The sequence below is a fragment of the Oxyura jamaicensis genome, chromosome 2 (assembly GCF_011077185.1).
Source record: "Oxyura jamaicensis isolate SHBP4307 breed ruddy duck chromosome 2, BPBGC_Ojam_1.0, whole genome shotgun sequence".
Lineage (NCBI taxonomy): Eukaryota > Metazoa > Chordata > Aves > Anseriformes > Anatidae > Oxyura > Oxyura jamaicensis.
This window is the reverse complement of record NC_048894.1, coordinates 112,993,315-113,013,169: the sequence shown is the minus strand read 5'-3', so window position 1 is coordinate 113,013,169 and position 19,855 is coordinate 112,993,315. Positions and strand designations below refer to the sequence as shown.

The 19,855-nt window shown below is 39.5% G+C and overlaps 1 long non-coding RNA gene across 1 annotated transcript; it reads left to right on the top strand.

Moving 5' to 3' along the window:
- Positions 1 to 1,655: 1,655 nt before the first annotated feature.
- Positions 1,656 to 10,668, top strand: LOC118161695. The gene is made up of 3 exons (XR_004748127.1): positions 1,656 to 1,666; positions 4,028 to 4,029; positions 10,459 to 10,668. It is a non-coding gene; the product is annotated as an uncharacterized LOC118161695 (long non-coding RNA).
- The last annotated feature ends 9,187 nt before the right edge of the window (positions 10,669 to 19,855 follow it).

Genomic DNA, 19,855 nt, shown 5'->3' with positions numbered 1-19,855 from the left:
AAAAGTGACTGAACTAAATTTTTCAAACAAACAAAAAACTAGGATTTTATCCGTCTTTAGTTTGCTAGTCATGCAGACCTGCATTTAACAATGTAACATGAGGTTCAAAATCTGATCATTTCTGGGCTAAGATTTGCAGAATAGAGTGGATGGGTGGTGTAGGGAGGAAGCAGCCCTAAGGGGATTTAATAAGCCCTCTTCTGCATCAGCTCACATTTCTATGAAATGATTTCCAGGTACACAAACCCTGCATTTGAGATGGGAAATATTTGTTCCTAGATAACAGAACAGAACAGAACAAAATATAATAAATAAAATAAAATAAAATAAAATAAACAAACAAACAAAAACCAAAATAAAATAATAAAGGAATTTCTACATTTTTACAAAACTACACAACTACAGTGCACTGCAAATAGTTTTTTTATTGAAAATATGAGTCATGTATGCACCAGTGACCACTTGAGGGAGAATTATTTTAATTTTTTTATCTACTTTCTGGTTCTGTAGTGGTAAACAGAAGAGGTGAAAAATCTTGTAAGCTGTTATCTTCTATCAGGTAGTCAGTATCAGGAACTTCAGAGGAAGAAGTTTTCTTCCACAGCACTATGTGAAACAAACTCCTCCTGCATATAGATGTCATCTCCCCATCTACCTCTAATAGGAGTTGGTTGAAGCCTGAAGGAGTTGGTATGAAGCCTAATGTACCTTCCATAAAAATTAATGTTTTGTTAAATTAAGTATGGATATGCAGATTAATGACTTTCCTGTTTCTGAGTCCCCCTAAATTCTTCTCATCAACATTTCTCTTTTGCAGTGAGTTCTGCAAATCAGTTACAGATTTTGGCACTCAGTATTTCATTGTACAAGTTGCCAGGGAGAAGTGAGAGTGAGGTTGGTGCTGGTGGGAAGGGGTGCTGGGAGATGATGGTGGCTGTGGCACAGGCCCTGCTGTGTCTACTCAACAGGGCACTGGACCATGGTGGGGACCAGCTGGGCAAGTCAGGGTGGTGACAGCCATGGGTCCCACTGGCTCCATTAAAACCAGGGAAGACTAAGGTAGCAGGCCTGGGTCAGCCCAGGAGATACGATACAAAATACAAACAACAGTCTAGTGACAGGGACACAGAGGCAGCGACTGACATGAAATAGGGTCCTGGGCCCTGTGCATGGTGGATATAGGCCCTCAGGAGGCTGGGCAGTGCCAGTTGGTTCCAGAGAGTCAGTTTTAATTTCCCTCATTTCAATTTCATTGAGCAGTCTCTTGTCTTTGTGCTCTGAGACATGGAAAAGAGTAATTCCCAGTCACATCACTCTCTCTTTTACACAGCAGTCATATCACTCTATCACTCTGTCTTTTACACAATTCCAAAAGTATTTCAGATACTTTGATCATGTCCTTTCTTCCTATTTCCAAAGTAAACAATCCTAATTTCTTAATCTCTTTGTCTCTGAGATACGTTTGAGGATTCATCAGTAGTTTGTGAGCTCTCCTTGAATCTGCCCCCACAACGCATTTTCTGAGACAAGATGACCAGTACTGTGTCCAGGATGAGACTACAGCATCCACTCATTTATAGAACGACATTATAATGATATTTATATATTCAGTCTGTTATGTCTCGTGTAATGAAGCTCATTATTAGCTCCTCTGAGTATCTGCTGAGTACCACCAGCTTTATTTGAGTTCTGCTGTTAAACTGAGGTCCCCTTGCTGTGTTGCCATAATCATTAAGTGTTGAACTGTCTAATTGTGTTAGATGTTAGGGACTAGATGTCATTGTTGCAACAGATGCTAGGATTACTGTGTTGCTACAGATGTTGTAAATTGTAGGAATTGTTTATTTCAAGCACACATTTGTACGTAGTGGTGTTGAACTGCATTTGTTATCACACCATCCTTTCAGGGCCCTTGCACAAATCTGCTGCACAGCATGTACCACATTATCTGGTGCTGGTGTGGGGACCTGAGGCCCTCTGTCCTTCTGGTAGTTCGTCCATGTCAGCTTTTCTTCTGGGATGCAGGTAGAGGAGAGAAAGTGTGATGCCTGTACTTTGGATCCAGTTCAGGAGCCATGGGGTATTCACAACATTCGTGGATGCAGTGGACAGAGCAGGACTCACCTTTTGTAACACACTAACACACAGACACTTAGGACAATACCCAATGAAGCAGACTCAGTTTATCTCATTCTCTTCAAATTGGAGCAAGTAGATCCCCCAACGCCCTGGAAGATTGGCTTAACCCACTGGCTATCTCCCAGGACAGGGATGAAGGCTCTTCTAGGTTTTCCATCTCATATTGTAGCTATATTACTGCATTAAAAATAAATAAATAAAATTAATTATGTCAGAAGAAGGTAGGGCAAGGATCAAGAAGGCTGAATTTTTTCTTCTGCTATTAATCTGAGCAAATCCCTCACAGGTGTCTGGAAATTCAGCCAGTTTTTATTGGTAACATTTTAAAGGAAAGAAGCTCTAACTTTTTTTTTTTTTTTTTTTTTTTTTTTTTTTTTTTTTTGGAGTGGTCTGACTTTATTGGTGAATAGCTGGTATGCTCTGGATCAGAAACTATCCTTAAATCAAAAGATTTTGGCAACACCCTCCCCTTGCATTTTTGGATTCAAAGAGAGTTGGGAAGCAGCTGACATCTGCAAAAATTAAAACAGGTGAAAACTGATAAATTTTGAATTGTTTGTTGCCCCAATATATATATATATATACATATATTTAATATGGAAATTAAATGACTTATGAAACGTTACTCTAATTTAAAGTCAGTTATTTTTAACATTACAGCAAACTCGGGTAGTCCTGGTGAAGAAAGACCCAGATGTAAATTAATAAATAAATTCATGTATTTAATGAAAATCTTTCTGTGCTTCTCAGATTCCATCTTGATATTCCACATATATTAAATGCTGTTATCATTCTTGAGGCTTATGAGTGGAAGTAGGCCCATTAATTCTTCATGAAAATACTGATGTTTCCACTGTACTTGAAAAATATTGTCAGAATTTAATAAGATCCTTTCTGTTTGCTGCAAATTTTAAGCAATGGGATCCATATCCTCCAGTTTTGCGAAATAAAGTCTGAGTGGTCTTTCCAAATATGTGCGGTTTCTTACAGCATAATTATAGCAAGTTATATTTTTTCAACAAAATCATTTTGTCATTCATTGCATTAATTTAATAATATGATAATAAGCTTCAGACCTGGTGTACTCATTCAGACAAAGTCCTGTGCTCCTAATTCTTTTAAATCAAAGATGAAACAAATGAGAAAATTAGATCTTAAGTTAGAAAATGGATTGTTTTTATTACAAAGCTAGCATTAGTGCTTAATGAGATTGCATACACATGACTACATATCAGAGCACAGCCATAAACATCATAAAATGCAAAAATAATTAGGTGACCTTTTCACAAACTATTTTCAGTGGCAGAACTATGACCTTCTTAGATTGTATTCTGAACTTTTGGCATACCATTGATTGCAAAATCAGTGCATGTAATGAAAGCAAGTCTTAGTATGCCATAAATTGTTTTTCAAGGCAGAGATGACAGCATATGAGATGTTGAAAGCTCTAATGTAAATTATTTAGACTGCTTGCATGATGCAAACCTCTCTGCTCGAAGAGATTAATCAATTCTTTCATTTGATAGGAATTTTAATTGGATACAACAACCAGGGGTGCAAATATTATTCAGTTACCTAATTCATTGGCCATTTAATTGAGGCTAGCCTAATCTTTTCATTGTTGTTACATATATTAGAGCAAAAAGACAATATTAAGATGATTTAATTGTGGATCTTGCAACAGGAAAGCCATATGCCTTAAGCATTATGTTGAAAATACAGCATGCATATTGCAGAGATAATTATATAGTCTTGGAACAGTACGGCATGATGTATACTCCTATCCATCACCAGTGGTAGAATATAACTTCCAATAATATAAGCAATAAAATAGGCACATCAAATTGAAGGAAACACCTGCACAAGACATACTTCATTGATTTGTCAGTTGTCTACTGCTTATTAGTTTCTTAAGCTATTATACTTAACAAATTTAAGTTTAAATGTCTTTACTTGGTTCATTTTAAATGCTGTTTTCTCTCATGAAAATGGCCAATCATTTAAAAGCCTATCTATACAAATACACAGCAAGCTGTGTTAAACACACATCAAGGTACAATTTTCTGCTGAACTTTATCCCAAAATATTTTTGCAAACAGAGGTTTAGAAACAAGAATTTAAGGTAAATTAGGAAAATGTTTCTGTTGTCATTGACAAGTTGCACGTTTTGAGGTTAATACATTTAAAAGAAATTAAGAGAAATTGTTCAGAAAAAAAAAGAAAAAAAAAAAGAAAAAAAAGATGTATGCTGTTGAATCGAGGTCAGATTTGCACAGTATGAAATGTAGTTTCATGTCACAGAAGCTGAAGTCCTGTCCTTCAATGCAGCTGGATAAATTGGGAGTGGTGATTATTCTAACCTAGCTATTATCTCTAGAAATAATGTTTTTGCAGAAGCTAGGTTAATGAGGTAAGGGCTGGTGATCTGCTAATTAAAAATCTAAAAATAGGACTAGTGATAAATGGTGTGTCAAAATATCCTAACTAAGGAAGAATCCATAAGTTAGCAGTGATCAATGCACAGCTCTGATTTCATGACACTGCATATTCATTTAATGAACCTCCTCTTTTATCTGTTAATTACTACTATGCTCTCTGGATTAAGACTGTAGCACATTCTTAGGAAAATCTGTGCATTGTCTAGTTCAAGTTTATTTATGAATATTTATTAGTTTGCTAGCATACCAGAATCTTCTTAGTAGCTGACACATTATCTCACACTAATAAGGGCTTTTGTTTGACATGGAAAGCAGTTGCTTTACATTGGAATGACTGTTAAAGCTCAGTGCATGTCTTTCAGAATAGCAAAGGAAATTGGGAAGCTAAATATACAGACTGGTATTTTCAAACAGGCCCAGCTGAATTATATAACATATTTGCATGATACGACATTGAGAGTGGTACACAGACCCAATTTTAATTCTAAACAGAAACATCTGGCCAGTAATTATACAGTTAATGGAAAATCATCTTTTTCAGTTCATTTCTGAAAACAATATTTATTCCAAACTTAATGCAGTGAAGTGTGCATTCAGATAAAGCAAAAACTTTTTTTTTCTTTTCTTTTCTTTTTTTTTTTTTGTAAACTGAACATAATTTTCTGGATAATATTGGTGTTATTTACCACTTTACTGGAGTATACTATGGACTCTACTTAAACCTGAGCTATTTGTTTATCTTGACTTGCAAACATAAAAATATGATGAAAGACCTCTTTTTTTGCAAGCCAAGACTAGTAAAAAAAAAAAAATAATAGAAAAAGCAGCAGAACTGCAAGAATGCAGTACAGATTCTGCAAAATTTCACTATAAATAAAAGATCAAATCCATGCAAAACTGTCAGCCTTTGGAAATATTAACTGATATCAACCACTGAAGCTTGCGTCTTTAACAGCAAGGATCCAATATGCAAACTCACCCACCTTCTGCTGACCCAAGCTGTCCCTATAAACGTTATCAGTTTCAAAGCTGCGCTTTTCCGTCTTATTGAGGTTATTAATGATCAAGGCTCAAGAGATCGAAAAAATGAATTTATTGCTTTGGAACAAAACATGAGATCACAGAATCACAGAATTTCTAGGTTGGAAGAGACCTCAAGACCATCAAGTCCAACCTCTGACCTAACACTAACAGTCCCCACTAAACGATATCCCTAAGCTCTACATCTAAATGTCTTTTAAAGACCTCCAGGGATGGTGACTCCACCACTTCCCTGGGCAGCCCGTTCCAGTGTCTAACAACCCTTTCGGTAAAGAAGTTCTTCCTAAGATCCAACCTAAAACTCCCCTGGCGCACCCTAAGCCCATTCCCCCTCGTCCTGTCACCAGGCACGTGGGAGAACAGACCAACCCCCACCTCGCTACAGCCTCCCTTGAGGCACCTGTAGAGAGCGATAAGGTCACCCCTGAGCCTCCTTTTCTCCAGGCTGAACAAGCCCAGCTCCCTCAGCCGCTCCTCGTAAGACTTGTTCTCCAGGCCCCTCACCAGCTTCGTTGCCCTTCTCTGGACTTGCTCGAGCACCTCAATGTCCTTCTTGTAGCGAGGGGCCCAAAACTGAACACAGTACTCGAGGTGCGGCTTCACCAGAGCCGTGTACAGGGGGACGATCACCTCCCTAACACTGCTGGCCACACTGTTTCTTATACAGGCCAGGATGCTGTTGGCCTTCTTGGCCACCTGAGCACACTGCTGGCTCATATTCAGCTGACTGTCAACCAAAACTCCCAGGTCCTTCTCTGCCTGCCAGCTCTCCAACCACTCATCTCCCAGCCTGTAGTTCTGCTTGGGGTTATTGCGCCCCAGGTGCAGGACCCGGCACTTGGCCTTGTTGAACTTCATGCAGTTGACCTCAGCCCATCGGTCCAGCCTCTCCAGATCCTCCTGCAGAGCCTTCCTACCCTCGAGTAGATTGACACACGCACCTAACTTGGTGTCATCTGCAAACTTACTGAGGGTGCACTCATTGCCCTCATCCAGAACATCAATGAAGATATTGAAGAGGACCGGTCCCAGCACCGAGCCTTGGGGAACGCCACTAGTGACCGGCCTCCAACTGGATTTGACTCCATTTACCACGACTCTTTGGGCCCGGCTATCCAGCCAGTTTCTAACCCAACGAAGCGTGCGCCAGTCCAAGCCAAGAGCAGCCAGTTTCTTGAGGAGAATGCTGTGGGAAATGGTGTCAAAAGCCTTGCTGAAGTCAAGGTAGACCACATCCAGAGCCTTTCCCTCATCCACCCAGCGCGTCACTTTGTCATAGAAGGAGATCAGGTTTGTCAAGTAGGACCTGCCCTTCATAAACCCATGCTGACTGGGCCTGATCGCCTGCTTGCCCTGCATATATTACCTATTTCTAGACATGGACAGACTTTGTCTTGGAAGGCCAAGGTGTCTTAGTGACTATTAGAGACAGTCGAACAGGAGTTAGCCCTGATGCAGTAATAGTTTCACAGGTCAAATATCATGTTGGATGCTGAAGTGTCAAATGAATTCCTAATTCTCTAATTGCTTAGATTAGGAATCTCATTAAAGCCCTGGGATATTGTTCTCTTCTTATGAGAGAAAGACATAAATGTGAAATGAGGACAAGGAGGACTTGGTGCATGTCAAATACTGCTACATCAGCCTTTAAGCATCACTATGTCCTTGCATCCACTACTTTAAATGTAACCACAGAGCTTACGGCAAAAATGGACCTTTAGACTATTTAATCTGATGTATAACACAGGTCATTAAATTTCATCCAGTTACTTTTATACCAAGCCCAATAATTTATGTCTGGCTAAAGTTTCTTTTGTGTTTCTAAAGTATATTAATTAATGCATAATACAGTGCTGGAAAGAAGCCAGATCCTATAGCAATGAAATCTTATATGGAATAGCATATACAGAAAAACATGCTGATAAGCTCTTGGACGAAGCAAAAACCCATTCTGGATATCTGGGTATGAAGGGAAATAAATAAATGAATAAATAAATGCAAGGATTGTTCCTTGTGAATGAATTATGTAATTTACAGACAAGATTCTAAACAGAGAAGCAGGGAAACAAGAATTTACATGTTACCTCTACAGATGTGCACAGAACACTTTAAATCCCAAACAGCAGTTATTTAACATATTACTCTTAATGCCTGTTAGGGCTTTGCTAACAAGCATTTAATTTTCCATTCTTTGAATCATCTTGGCTGCAGTATGCTTGTCTCTAATTGTATCTTTTCTCTGACTTGACCCAAGAGTGAGATGATTTACCACCTGTACTCTTACCCTTAACTGTGCCAGCCTAATCGGCTCCAGATTTAATCAAGTGTTCACAATGTCAGTGTTTCATTTTCACCTTTACTTATTTTATGTGAAATGACATTGATCACTAATCAAGTGATTAGTTGAGATTGTGTGATTTTGCCTTCACTTTACAGGCATCACCTGAATTTCACTTTATTTTTTCAGTGCTTTCTCCTATGTGCAACTATTGTCATAAGAGATTTTGATTCATAACCTATGTATTTTAATAGTGTCCCATGACCATAATGAAATGCAGGCTCTTTCTTTTATATTCACATTCAAATACAATATATCTGCCATCTGTCCAATGTGCAGGTATGCTCTTTACATGCTTTGTGTGGTATTTGCACTTCAGGAGTTTATCTACTGAACTCTGAATCATCTCCTCAGTGGTTCTTACCTCTCTCTGTAGACTGTATAGGAACATGGGTTTTTAACTGTCATCTTCAAATTTATACCTAAATTACTTTCTCGAGTAGATTGTGTGAATAACCCCATTGTACATATTTCAGAGGCTGATTGGAAGAAAAATTATGTCTGGCTTCAATCTCTTTTTTTTTTATGTCACAGTACAGTGATATTATTTCAGTAATCATAAAGATTATATTATGAATAAACCTGAAATCTATAAATTAACAGAATTATGCTCTTAGGACCTTTGATTTTCACTACTACTCTAGGTGATTTTTGATGGCATATGCTTGGTTTAAATTAATATCCTACGAATTTGACCCTTTAAGATGTATGTACATATGGATACATAAAGTATAAAAATTAATATACTATGCAGTAGCATTGTATAATACCGTATGGTATCACAGAATAGTCTAGGTTGGAAGAGACCTCCAAGATCACCTCCAACCTCTGACCTAACACTATCAAGTCCTCCACTAAACCATATCCCTAAGCTCTACATCTAAACGTCTTTTAAAGACCTCCAGGGATGGTGACTCCACCACTTCCTTGGGCAGCCCGTTCCAGTGTCTAACAACCCTTTCGGTAAAGAAGTTCTTCCTAAGATCCAGCCTAAAACTCCCCTGGCGCACCCTAAGCCCATTCCCCCTCGTCCTGTCACCAGGCACGAGGGAGAATAGACCAACCCCCACCTCTCTACAGTCTCCCTTAAGGTACCTGTAGAGTGCGATAAGGTCACCCCTGAGCCTCTTTTCTCCAGGCTGAACAAGCCCAGCTCCCTCAGCCACTCCTCGTAAGACTTTTTCTCCAAACCCTTCACCAGCTTCGTTGCCCTTCTCTGGACTCGCTCGAGCACCTCAATGTCCTTCTTGTAGCGAGGGGCCCAAAATTGAACACAATACTAGAGGTGCGGCCTCACCAGAGCTGAGTACAGGGGGACAATCACTTCCCTGGTCCTGCTGGCCACGCTGCTTCTGATACAAGCCAGGATGCTGTTGGCCTTCTTGGCCACCTGAACACACTGCTGGTTCATATTCAGCCAACCAGCAACCAAAACTCCCAGGTTGCTCTCTGCAAGGCAGCTTTTCCAGCCACTCATCTCCCAGCCTGTAGCGCTGCTTGGGGTTGTTGTGCCCCAGGTGCAGGACCCGGCACTTGGCCTTGTTGAACTTCATACGAACTTCATACAGTTGGCCTCAGCTCATTGGTCCAGCCTATCCAGGTCCTCCTGCAGAGCCTTCCTACCCTCGAGCAGATTGACACACGCACCTAACTTGGTGTCATCTGCAAACTTACTGAGGGTGCACTCGATCCCCTCATCCAGATCATTGATAAAGATATTAAAGAAGACTGGCCCCAGTACTGAGCCCTGGGGAATGCCACTAGTGAGTGGCCTCCAACTGGATTTGACTCCATTCAACACAACTCTTTGGGCCCAGCTATCCAGCCAGTTTTTAACCCAACAAAGCGTATGGTATGGTATATATAGCTAATGTACTGCACTACCCATCTGAAAGTCTGATAGGAGTGAATTTTTGCAAGGTGGGGAGTACCAGTTCTGGAATTTAGTAGTCAGACTCTAGGAATTAGGGATTTGGGATTTTACCACTGGGACCACAATGTTACCTTCAGTTGGAACAAACCCTTTCCAGCCTCTGGGAATAAAAATACAGAGATGACATCCCAAAAGCACCAGCATGTTAGTTACAAGATCTCATTGACTTTTTTTTCTGAGTAATTATTTTTTCTGTTCAATGACAGAAATTAAGAACAAGATTAATAAAGGCTTCCATCTAGATAAACATTAAATTAAAATGTGCAACTTCTCTCACCCCAAACAAATAAACAAATAAAAATAAACACATTTAATTATTTTCATGTGAGGTGTATCAAATATTTGGGGCACTTGCAATATAAGGTGAACAGGTGAAAGAATTATGAGGATGGTTTTTTGTCTTGTGGTTAGGAAAATATTTAAAATAAGAATATTTGAACTCATGCCTGACGAGCACCTTAGGTATCAGATTAACAGGTAGCCTTGACAATAAAAAAGCATACTTTCTCCTCATGAAGTTGTTCCAGTCTACATTTGGAAGTCCTGGTGGACAGCAGGCTGACCATGAGTCAGTCAGCCATGTGCCCTTGGGGCAAAGAAGGCCAATGGTATCCTGGGGTGTAGTTGGAAGAGTGTTGCCAGCAGGTCAAGGGAGGTGATCCTCCCCCTCTCCTCAGACCTGATGAGGCCACACCTGGAGTATTGTGTCCAGTTCTGGGCTCCCCAGTACAAGAGGGATGTGGAACTACTGGTATGAGTCCAGAAGAGGGCTTTGAAGATAGAGGACTGGAGCTCCTGTCTTATGAGGACAGGCTTAAAGAACTGGGCCTGTTTAGCCTGGAAAAGAGAAGACTGAGTGGAGACCTCATTAATGTGTATAAATATCTGAAGGGAGGGTGTTGAGAGGATGGAGCTGGTCTCTTTTCAGTTGTACCCATTGACAGGATGAAAGGCAATGGGCACAAACTGAAGCAAAGGAGGTTCCAGCTCAATATGAAGGGGCACTTCTTTACTGTGAGGGTAACAGAACACTGGAACAGATTGCCCAGAGAGGCTGTGGAGTCTCCTTCTCTGGAGACATTCAAAACCCCCATGGATGCCATCCTGTACAACATGCTCTAGGTGATCCTTCTTGGCAGGGGGGGTTGGACTAGAAGATCTTCAGATCCTCCCAACCCTGCCCATTCTGTGATTCTGTGATTCTCTGATACATTTGTGAATGGGATCTGGCACTGAAGTAACCCCACTCATATTTGGGCTTAACAACTGGATCATAAAAATACTTATCTCTCTCTGTGTTAGCTAATATTTATCTGGGACTCATATAACAGAAGATAACTCAAGACAGAACTAAGGTTGGAGACACAGTTGATCCACGATAATTCTTAGGTTTTACCCTAGTAAGTGCAAGGTAATTTAAATCAGATTAGTCCTATTTTCACTGCAGTCTGAACTGATTACTTTGTGTTTGCCACAAGGGTAGAGCATGCATACTTACCATAGATGCAAGGTAATGTTTTACAAAGGGGACATTGTTGTCCCCTTTGCTTCCATACATTATCCTGGCACTCAGTTCTTATACTCGAAATAACTCAAATTTTGAGAGATGACCACTTCAGCTGTTTTGCGGATGACAAATTTGCTAAACTTTACTCAAATTTAAATCCTTATTCCTTCAGCTTCGATGTTGTGAACTATAGAAATAACGTATATCAAATACAAATATTTTGAAATGTTCAATTCAATATTCAATTCAGAATGATACAGATACTAAAAATAGAATCTAAATCACAAGTTTGCTGATTACTAATTAAAATATGTAGAGTAAAAATATAAAGTTCAGCATGAGTCTACTTCAGTGATACCATGATCTAATCCCATTCTCTAACTAGAGAATTGAATATATTTCTTAATATAACATCACAAAGTATTTGATTTTTAAATATAATAAAATAGAGAAGATGACTACAAATAACTTGCAATACACTAAAACCTATGTTTATCTTAAATAGATTTATCTTAAATAGATAAAGATAAAGAATTGATTACTTTTGCAGAACTCCAAGCACCCCTGATGGAATACTTCATACTTCATGTTAAAAGTAATAAAATAATCTATCTATCTATATATATATATTCACCTAAGTATATTTTTCATTCCTACTACTGTATTCCTCTCTTCTTTTCCTCTCTTCTTTATTCTCCATTTTATTCAGGTAGTAACAGGGAAAAAAAAAAAAAAAGAAACAAATTTATAAAAAAGGAAATGTTCTAAATCACTCACTGTATTACCAGAAATTGTGTGATACATGATTTTGCTAAGTAAACTCCACAGGGGAAAACATGTGAAAGGTGTATAATCCTGGCCTTTTGGAATATTTATTCATATTAATTCAGTGCACAGTTAAAATTGCTTTTGTGCATGCCTGTTTCAGACCAGTCATAACAAAAATGAATAAAGGAAATAATTATAAATAATTTAAAGAAACTCTGTCAATCGAAATAGGAAATGTTATATGCATGTAGGGTGTTTATCTTTGCCAGGATGGCTTCCCATATTACACAAAGGAACTATGTAAACAACTATTCTGCATATGCTTGTGAATAATTCAACACAGTTAAACAAGAAATAACCTATTCTAATGTATCTGCACATAATGACTGCTTACTATAACTATAGAAACTATAGTTTATTCTTCACTGACTGTGTGTGTACAACAAAGGGCTTAGGGTTTATAGCAGTCTCTGAAGTCATGTATGTAGTTTTTTAAGGTAAAGTAGACCTGTAGAAAAAGTAGTAGGGGTAACTAATGTGCTCTTTTCAGGTAAGCCATTATAAGCTTTAATTCTTGTACTGGGGTACATTGCTAACAAGGAAGGTCATTGCTGATTTCCAGTGGTGGCAGCCAAGGACAGTATTAGTACAGCTGTGCCCATAGCTTCTGAATATACAGCTCCTCAAGTGCTTATGCTCTATTTTTACAAAGAGTTTAAAGATAAGAGCTAATCAAAAATGATATTGTCAATGGTTCCTGTGACAACTGACAATCATCTACAGGGTGTAAATTGTACCACGCATGTCAAAGAATATTATGTGAAAGATCCACTGCTTGGGGTCATTCCCAGCATTAATTCATGGACAATTTTTTTGTGGCAAAGCATGGAGCAGTCCTATCCACCATGGTAAAAATTAATTTTATACTTCCACTTCATAAGGGATAAACTATGAAAAAGGAAGACTGAATGATGCAAATTATCTACTCATTTTAGTGTAGAAATATAAGCAAGATCAAAAGAAGTGAGGCTGAAAGACTTCTCATAACACAGAGTGCAGAGAACATCAGTTTGCCTGAACATAATAACAACACAAAATATTTGTAAAAAGTGAAGTGTGGCCTGGTGGCTTATAATACATAAGGAAAATTAGTGTTACTCTGTTTTCATTCCAGATCCATGAAAAAACTACACATTTTTCAAGCTTTACTACCAAAAAGAATTTCTGTCAAGCTTGTTTTGGCAACATCAGCATATGTAGCTGCAATAATATTTTGTGGTCCATCAAAACAAGATAAGAATGATATACTGTGCTGACAGCTAATAGACTTTCAGAGTTCAATGACTGCAGAAGTATTTGTCCAATAAACTGTATTTTGACAGAAGCTTGTTTTTGCCATTAATATCTTCAACTAACAAGACAGGTACTGTACATGTGAGTGTGTGCTTCATTCTCCACCATGCCCTTCCATAACCTGGATTAGAGTTCTATAAGAATGCAACAGGTACTTTTCTTCCTTGTATCTATTAAATCCTTGTTTTCAGCTGTCTTCATTAAAAATTGATGGTGATTTATGAATGAGCTTTTGTGCCATGAGAAATCCTTCACTAAGAAATTCAGTAATTCACTGAGAAATGTAACTATTTCTCATACTGTAGGCAACTTTCAGTTGATAGAAAGGTGGCCAGTGATCCTGGAGCATTCTTGTATAAATTTTTTCAGTCATTGAACATAGGAGTGCAGTGTAGGCAAGAAAACACATCACGGAATTAGACTGATTGAACTGGTTATGGTTCTCATCCACCCTGCAAAATACTTTTCCTTAAGGAATAAGCTACAAAACTATATTGCTGGTAAATGGACTAGTTGGTTCAACACATATAAATTGACCACTTTTCCTGACAGATTCAGTAGCATAGAGAAAAACAATCAGAACTTTTTATAAATTTTCATTGCTCCTACAGCAAGTTCTCTAGTGTTTATCTATTTTAAGTATCATTTTGCTGCACTGGTTTAACATTCTTCTACCAAAGTATTAAGATAAAGACACTTATTTAATGTCCCTGTTCCCAGATTCTTAACACACACTGGAAGTAAATCAGTGAGGTATGACTATACTGACATTTCAGACTATAGTGTTGTGCAGAAAATGTCATTTAATTTCAATCAAAAGAAGCTTGTCTCCCCAGTGTTTGGATTTTTCATGTTTCAAACAAAATTTAGCTGTTTAATAAATTGTATTTTTAAATCATCTTATGAGACTTGACTTAAAAAATCTATCCATGTTTACATGGGGGAGATGAGGTATGAGAGAGCATGTAAATTTCACAAAATTACAAAAAAAAGTTCAGATAAGCTCATGAACCTTAGGCACACCTGGAAATGGGGCACAGCCAGGCCAGTGGAAGTTATGAACACCAGAAATCATCTTGTGGTTATTGATGGTAGAATATGCCAGGCAAACGGAAGGAAAAGATCTGCATAAATATTTTATCCAGCCTGTGAAGAGGTAGGTACCTCCACTGAGGAAGACAGGACTTCCAGAAGCAGACAAAAGAGAAAAAAAAAATGCATATGGAAGGGTTTTATTGAGAGCTGTCAGGAATAAGCTTTCCTAACTGTACTCTTTTGACAAGTCTCACTGCATCAGACTTCCTTGTGATATTTCTACTATTTGCCATTTCAGAGCAGTCCCTTTGGCATTATCTACCTCATGCAGGGGAGTATCTAACATTCAGTCAGATCTCCCTCAGGCCTATCCTTTTCCAGGCCTTATCCTTTCATCCTGAATAGAGTCCTATGCCACTGAAGAGTACTTTGCCTCATTTGTGGGCTTTCCCTCTGCTCCCATCACTTCAAACAAAAGGTTAATGTTTGTTCTATTCCACTCACAGAGTTGTTCTCCAGTTCATCTCCCCTCATAAGGATCTTCTACTGGAGCTAACCATGTTTCCTAAAATTTGTTATTTTCCCCAATGACATAATTTTCCATCCTCCCTTTCCATCCACTGTCCTTTGTGAGGCTTTTTCCCAGTCCTCCAGGAGGAGCATGTTATCCTGTTCCATACCCCTTTTATCTTCTGAAGTTGACAGACATGAAACTGAGCATCCCTTTCAGATAGGGGACATAGGCTCCCAAGAAACTATTCAGCTAGTATACAACCACCACCATAAGTGTCATTGTAATCTGCTTTAGATTCTTACTTTAGCCTTCTTTCCTTTCCTCACTATCTACATGTCCTCTTCATGTGTTACTGCCAGAGGCACATCTAAGCTGGTTTTTAAAACTTGTTTTGGGATTACCCTCTGCAGTCAGCCACAGCGAAATATCCTTGCCAGTGAGTGACAGTTGCCCATGGTGGGCTCTTATCCCGTAACAACTAACAGATGTCACTGAAGTCATTAGCTTCTAGAAGTACTGTCCATATGGCAACGTGAAATAAAATAAAGGGTGCAAGAAACTTAAAGGCTTATTAAGCTATCTGCATTATGTAATATTGCACATGGGATGGAAACCATTTTTATAATGAAAGCCTGATTGCAACCAGGAAACCAAGAGTGAAGAAAGCCCAAGACTTCAATGCTTCAATGTGTATCAGCCTTGGATGGAAAGAGAAATAAATCAGAGCTGAGGACTTTTCCCTTGGTGCTAGAGAAAAAGAGGGAATGAGTCATTCCTAAGTTTGCTCCCCAGACACTGCAGCTGCTTGCTGTTCTTACTCAGGACAGACTGTAATTACAGAGCTAAAATCTTAAGTCATTTTAATTGTGTGCCCCCAGCTGAGTAAGAGGATTTTGTTATTGTGCAATGACTGACATAGCTGAGATAAGTGTTCTTTCACAATTACACTTTCTCTTGTTAGTCTTGTCACTGAAACAGAGCTGGAGTTGAGTTCAGTGGCCAAATTACATCAATAGGTTTACTTTGTAATGTTCTGCATATATTCATATTTGATTCAAATTGAAACCAAAATACATTCTAAATACTTAATAACATTGGTTTGACCCCCAATTAGGTGATGCGTGTCCGCAAGTAACTGTGAGATACAGCATGTTTTCAGTGTTTCATTATCTTTTTCTTTCAGTCAGCCTCTTCACTACCTGCTCAACAGACAGATGAGTCTCTTATCAGAAGTAGCAGATGGCAGAGCCAGTCTGTTTGAATTTTCCAACATGCACTCGTAGAACATTTCTGCAAATTTTGTTAAAGTGCATTATATTACAGCACAATTGGGGATGTAAGCGGGGGATAGCACAACTTCTGTTCAGGAGTGTATTTTTAAACCTTGTCACAGTGTTCTGTAATGCACTGTGTATTCTGTAACTCAAAGGAAGCAATCTTCACTGACAGTCTTCAGTCCCTCTCATTTCAATGTCAAAGAGGGGATCAGAAGATGAACTGAGGAACTGTCTTTGCAGTTTGTGAGCTAGGGAAAGATCTGCCCATTGATTTACTGATAACAAGGTCAGTTAAATTGATCAATATAATGCTGAATATTGCAAAATTTCAAACTACTCATGACCAAGAAATACACCAAATGGTTAATTCTATAGCTACTCTAAATATGTAAGCATTTCTCAGAACTATGCATATTTATAATTACATCAGGTTTGTCCTGTTTTTTAGGTTTTGGACAAAGATAAAGGAGGTGCATTATCTCATAGAACAAGAGAGTAAGAAAAAGGACAAAGATGAAGGCAGAGCCTCTGCATTTTGTTTACCAGTGTTAAGATCAGAAATATGGTACACCTAGTCAATCTGTATGCTCAAGGTTCCCAAGAAAGCATATGAGGAGGGGCATATGATTCTCTTCCACATCCCTATTATTTTCTGAAGTTGACAGACATGAAATCTAAACATACCTTATAGATGAGAGACATAGGCTTCCAAGAAACTACTTTTCTCTTAAAGAATACCAAATATCTTACAGTCTTCTCTATTCCTTTCTGGACTTCAGTAATGGCTTTCCATATTGCATGGGAGGATAAATGGGTTTGAGATGTGTTATCTCAGCTGCTACTGATAACTGAAACGCAGACCATGAGCTTTCCTTTTATTATAAGAACTTATTACATGAAATAAAAAAAATAAAAAGAATTTACACAGAAGCTGTGACCTTATGCTTTGTGAAACCACAAAGACTTTCAGAATAAAATTGAAATTGATGACATAAATGTCCTGCTTTATTGATCTTTATATTATTTTCATGTTCTATCTAGATGGGGATGAGTGAACCTTATTTTTTCTAGTTATTTTTAAATCCTTTTGAGTCATACTCTGTGGTCAGGTGCATTTTAAATCTAGAGTAACTCAACTGAGGCCACCACACTGCATCTGAATCAATATTCCAGACCCAGCTTCCCAGACCTATGTAGCATTTGGTGGAAAAGTGAGATTAAATGTGCTAATGCCCTGTGGCATTTTCACACCAACAGGTATCTAAGTTCCACCATGCCATTCTCTCACTCCCCCTCCTCAAAAGGAAGAAAATATGATAATAAAGCTCATAGGCTGAGACACAGACAGGGAGATTGCTCACCAACTACTGTCATAGGCAAAACAAAATCAGCATAAGGGAGACTTAGGTAATTTATTACTTTAGTGATAACAGATTAGAGCAGTGGGAAACTAAAGGCAAACTGAAAACCCCTTCCCCCCTATCAACCATCTTCTACCTCTTTATCTCTAGCAGCTAAGAGAAATGGGGAATATGGGTTAAGGTCAGTCTATAATACTTTGTCTGCTGCTGCTTCTTGGTCACTCTCTTCCCCTGCTTCATTGTGAGGTACCTAGCAACTAATTACCTTCTGCCCCATGTAAAGGTGGGAAGATGCTTCTCCAAGTCTTCTTCCTTACATCCACATTTGGCTGTTGTCAGAGTGCCTAGAAGCTCTGTGAGTGTTGGGCCAACTGCAGGGAGGTTTTATAGGGCCCAGAACAAAAGGCGTGGCAGATGCCACTATGACAGCAGGAAGTCTCTGTGATGGCCAGCCATGTGTGTGGCCAAACATGACCTTGTTGGGAGTGGAGTTCTGTGGCCTGAAAGATACCCTCATGTGAAAGGAGTTGGGGGCTGAGGGCCTGCGGATGGCGCCCTGGGACCATTTTGCTTGCCAGAGAGACAGGCTGCCCCCTGGGTAAGGGGCCTGCCCTCCACCTCCCTTCCTGTGCACTGTCCTCCAGCACCCTCCTCACTCCGTTTGAGGTCCCTGTGCCACAAGATGTCAGCAACAATGTTTCCAGAGGGTCAGGGGTCTTTCTTTATCCTCTGCCACCAGCCTGGCTCCCTGCAAATGGTGCAGCCCCCAGTGCTAGACAGGAGCTGAGGAGGGACGAAACATCCAGATGTCCTGCTAGGCGTGAAAGGGAGGTGAGGCTGGCCTTTGGAAGATCTCCCAGCAGTTGATATAAGTACTGCTGATTGTCAAGTGCTGTGTGAGCCCTTATTTGCCATCCCCTACACCTACCCCTGCTCCCTGAAAGTGAAGGGGTGCTATCCCTTGTGCACCATGACCTTAGGGAGTGGGGAGGAGAGGGCCTGACTTCCTCTGGGCTGCTGGGCTGGGGCAACACAGGAAGTCTTTTGGAGGGCCACCAAGGTCCATAGGGCCTGGAGGTAGTTGTAGTGGGGTGTCAGTCTGAGGTTCACCCTTGCTCTCCTCTCTAGTGTTAAGGAGAAACCTTCTCAACACTTTTGTGGTTTCTTTCCTTGTTTGGAGGAAGAAGTTTCCGTTTGTGCCCATTGCTTCTTGTCTTATCACTGAGCTCCACCAAAAAAGATCTGGCTACATTGTTGTGGCACTTTCCCCTAAGACATTTATGTACATTGGTAAATCCCCCCTCTTCTTTCTTCCAGCCCTCACGCTCCTTCTTTGTTCTCCACAACCTTTCAAAGATGATGGACAATGACTTCACAATAACATCTGCCAGCTCCGTCACCACTCCTGGGTGCATCCTGTCTGGGCCCATGGGTTTGTGGTATCATATTTTCCTAAATGGTCTGTAACCCAATCCTCCTCAACCAAGGGGAAAGTCTTCCTTTCACTTGTTCCCAGGGTCTGGGATTCCCGAGGGCTGGTCTTAGTACTACAGACTGAAGCAAATTTATACACACTAAGTTAATAAGTTAATTCATACACGCTAGATAATGTACAAAAATGACAAGCAGTAGTTAGTTGTCAACATAGCTGCTTTCATGTTGTTGTGTATGGTGTAATTTGTCTGAACGACTTGTTCTACAAGTGCATATTGTGATAGGTGTGAGGACAAAAATCAGTTATCTACATGTAGATGTTAAAAATAGTAGTTCTCCATTCCTGGAGCAATGGTTAGTGCCCAAGCTCCATCTTTTTGCTTTGTGTTGCCATAAAAATCAGGGTTTTCAGAGGCTTGCCATGCTTGTCTGCTTAACCTTCAGAGGTTTGTGAGATCTCTAGGAGCCCCAGTAAGAAAGAAGAGAGTTTTGATAGAAACACTGTTCTTCCCCTTCCTCACGGTTCCGGGGGGCCCCCTCCCCAAAGTGAAAACAGTTTTTGTTTTCATTCTGCATCTGTACATCTGTAACTGTCAGTTTTATTGTTATTTCTTGCAGGTCCTTGTAAATGAATTTGAAAAGACTATACCTTTTCCAGAAACCATGTTTCATGCTCAGCAGATCAAAAATTTCCTGAGTTACCAAATATTCTGAGGC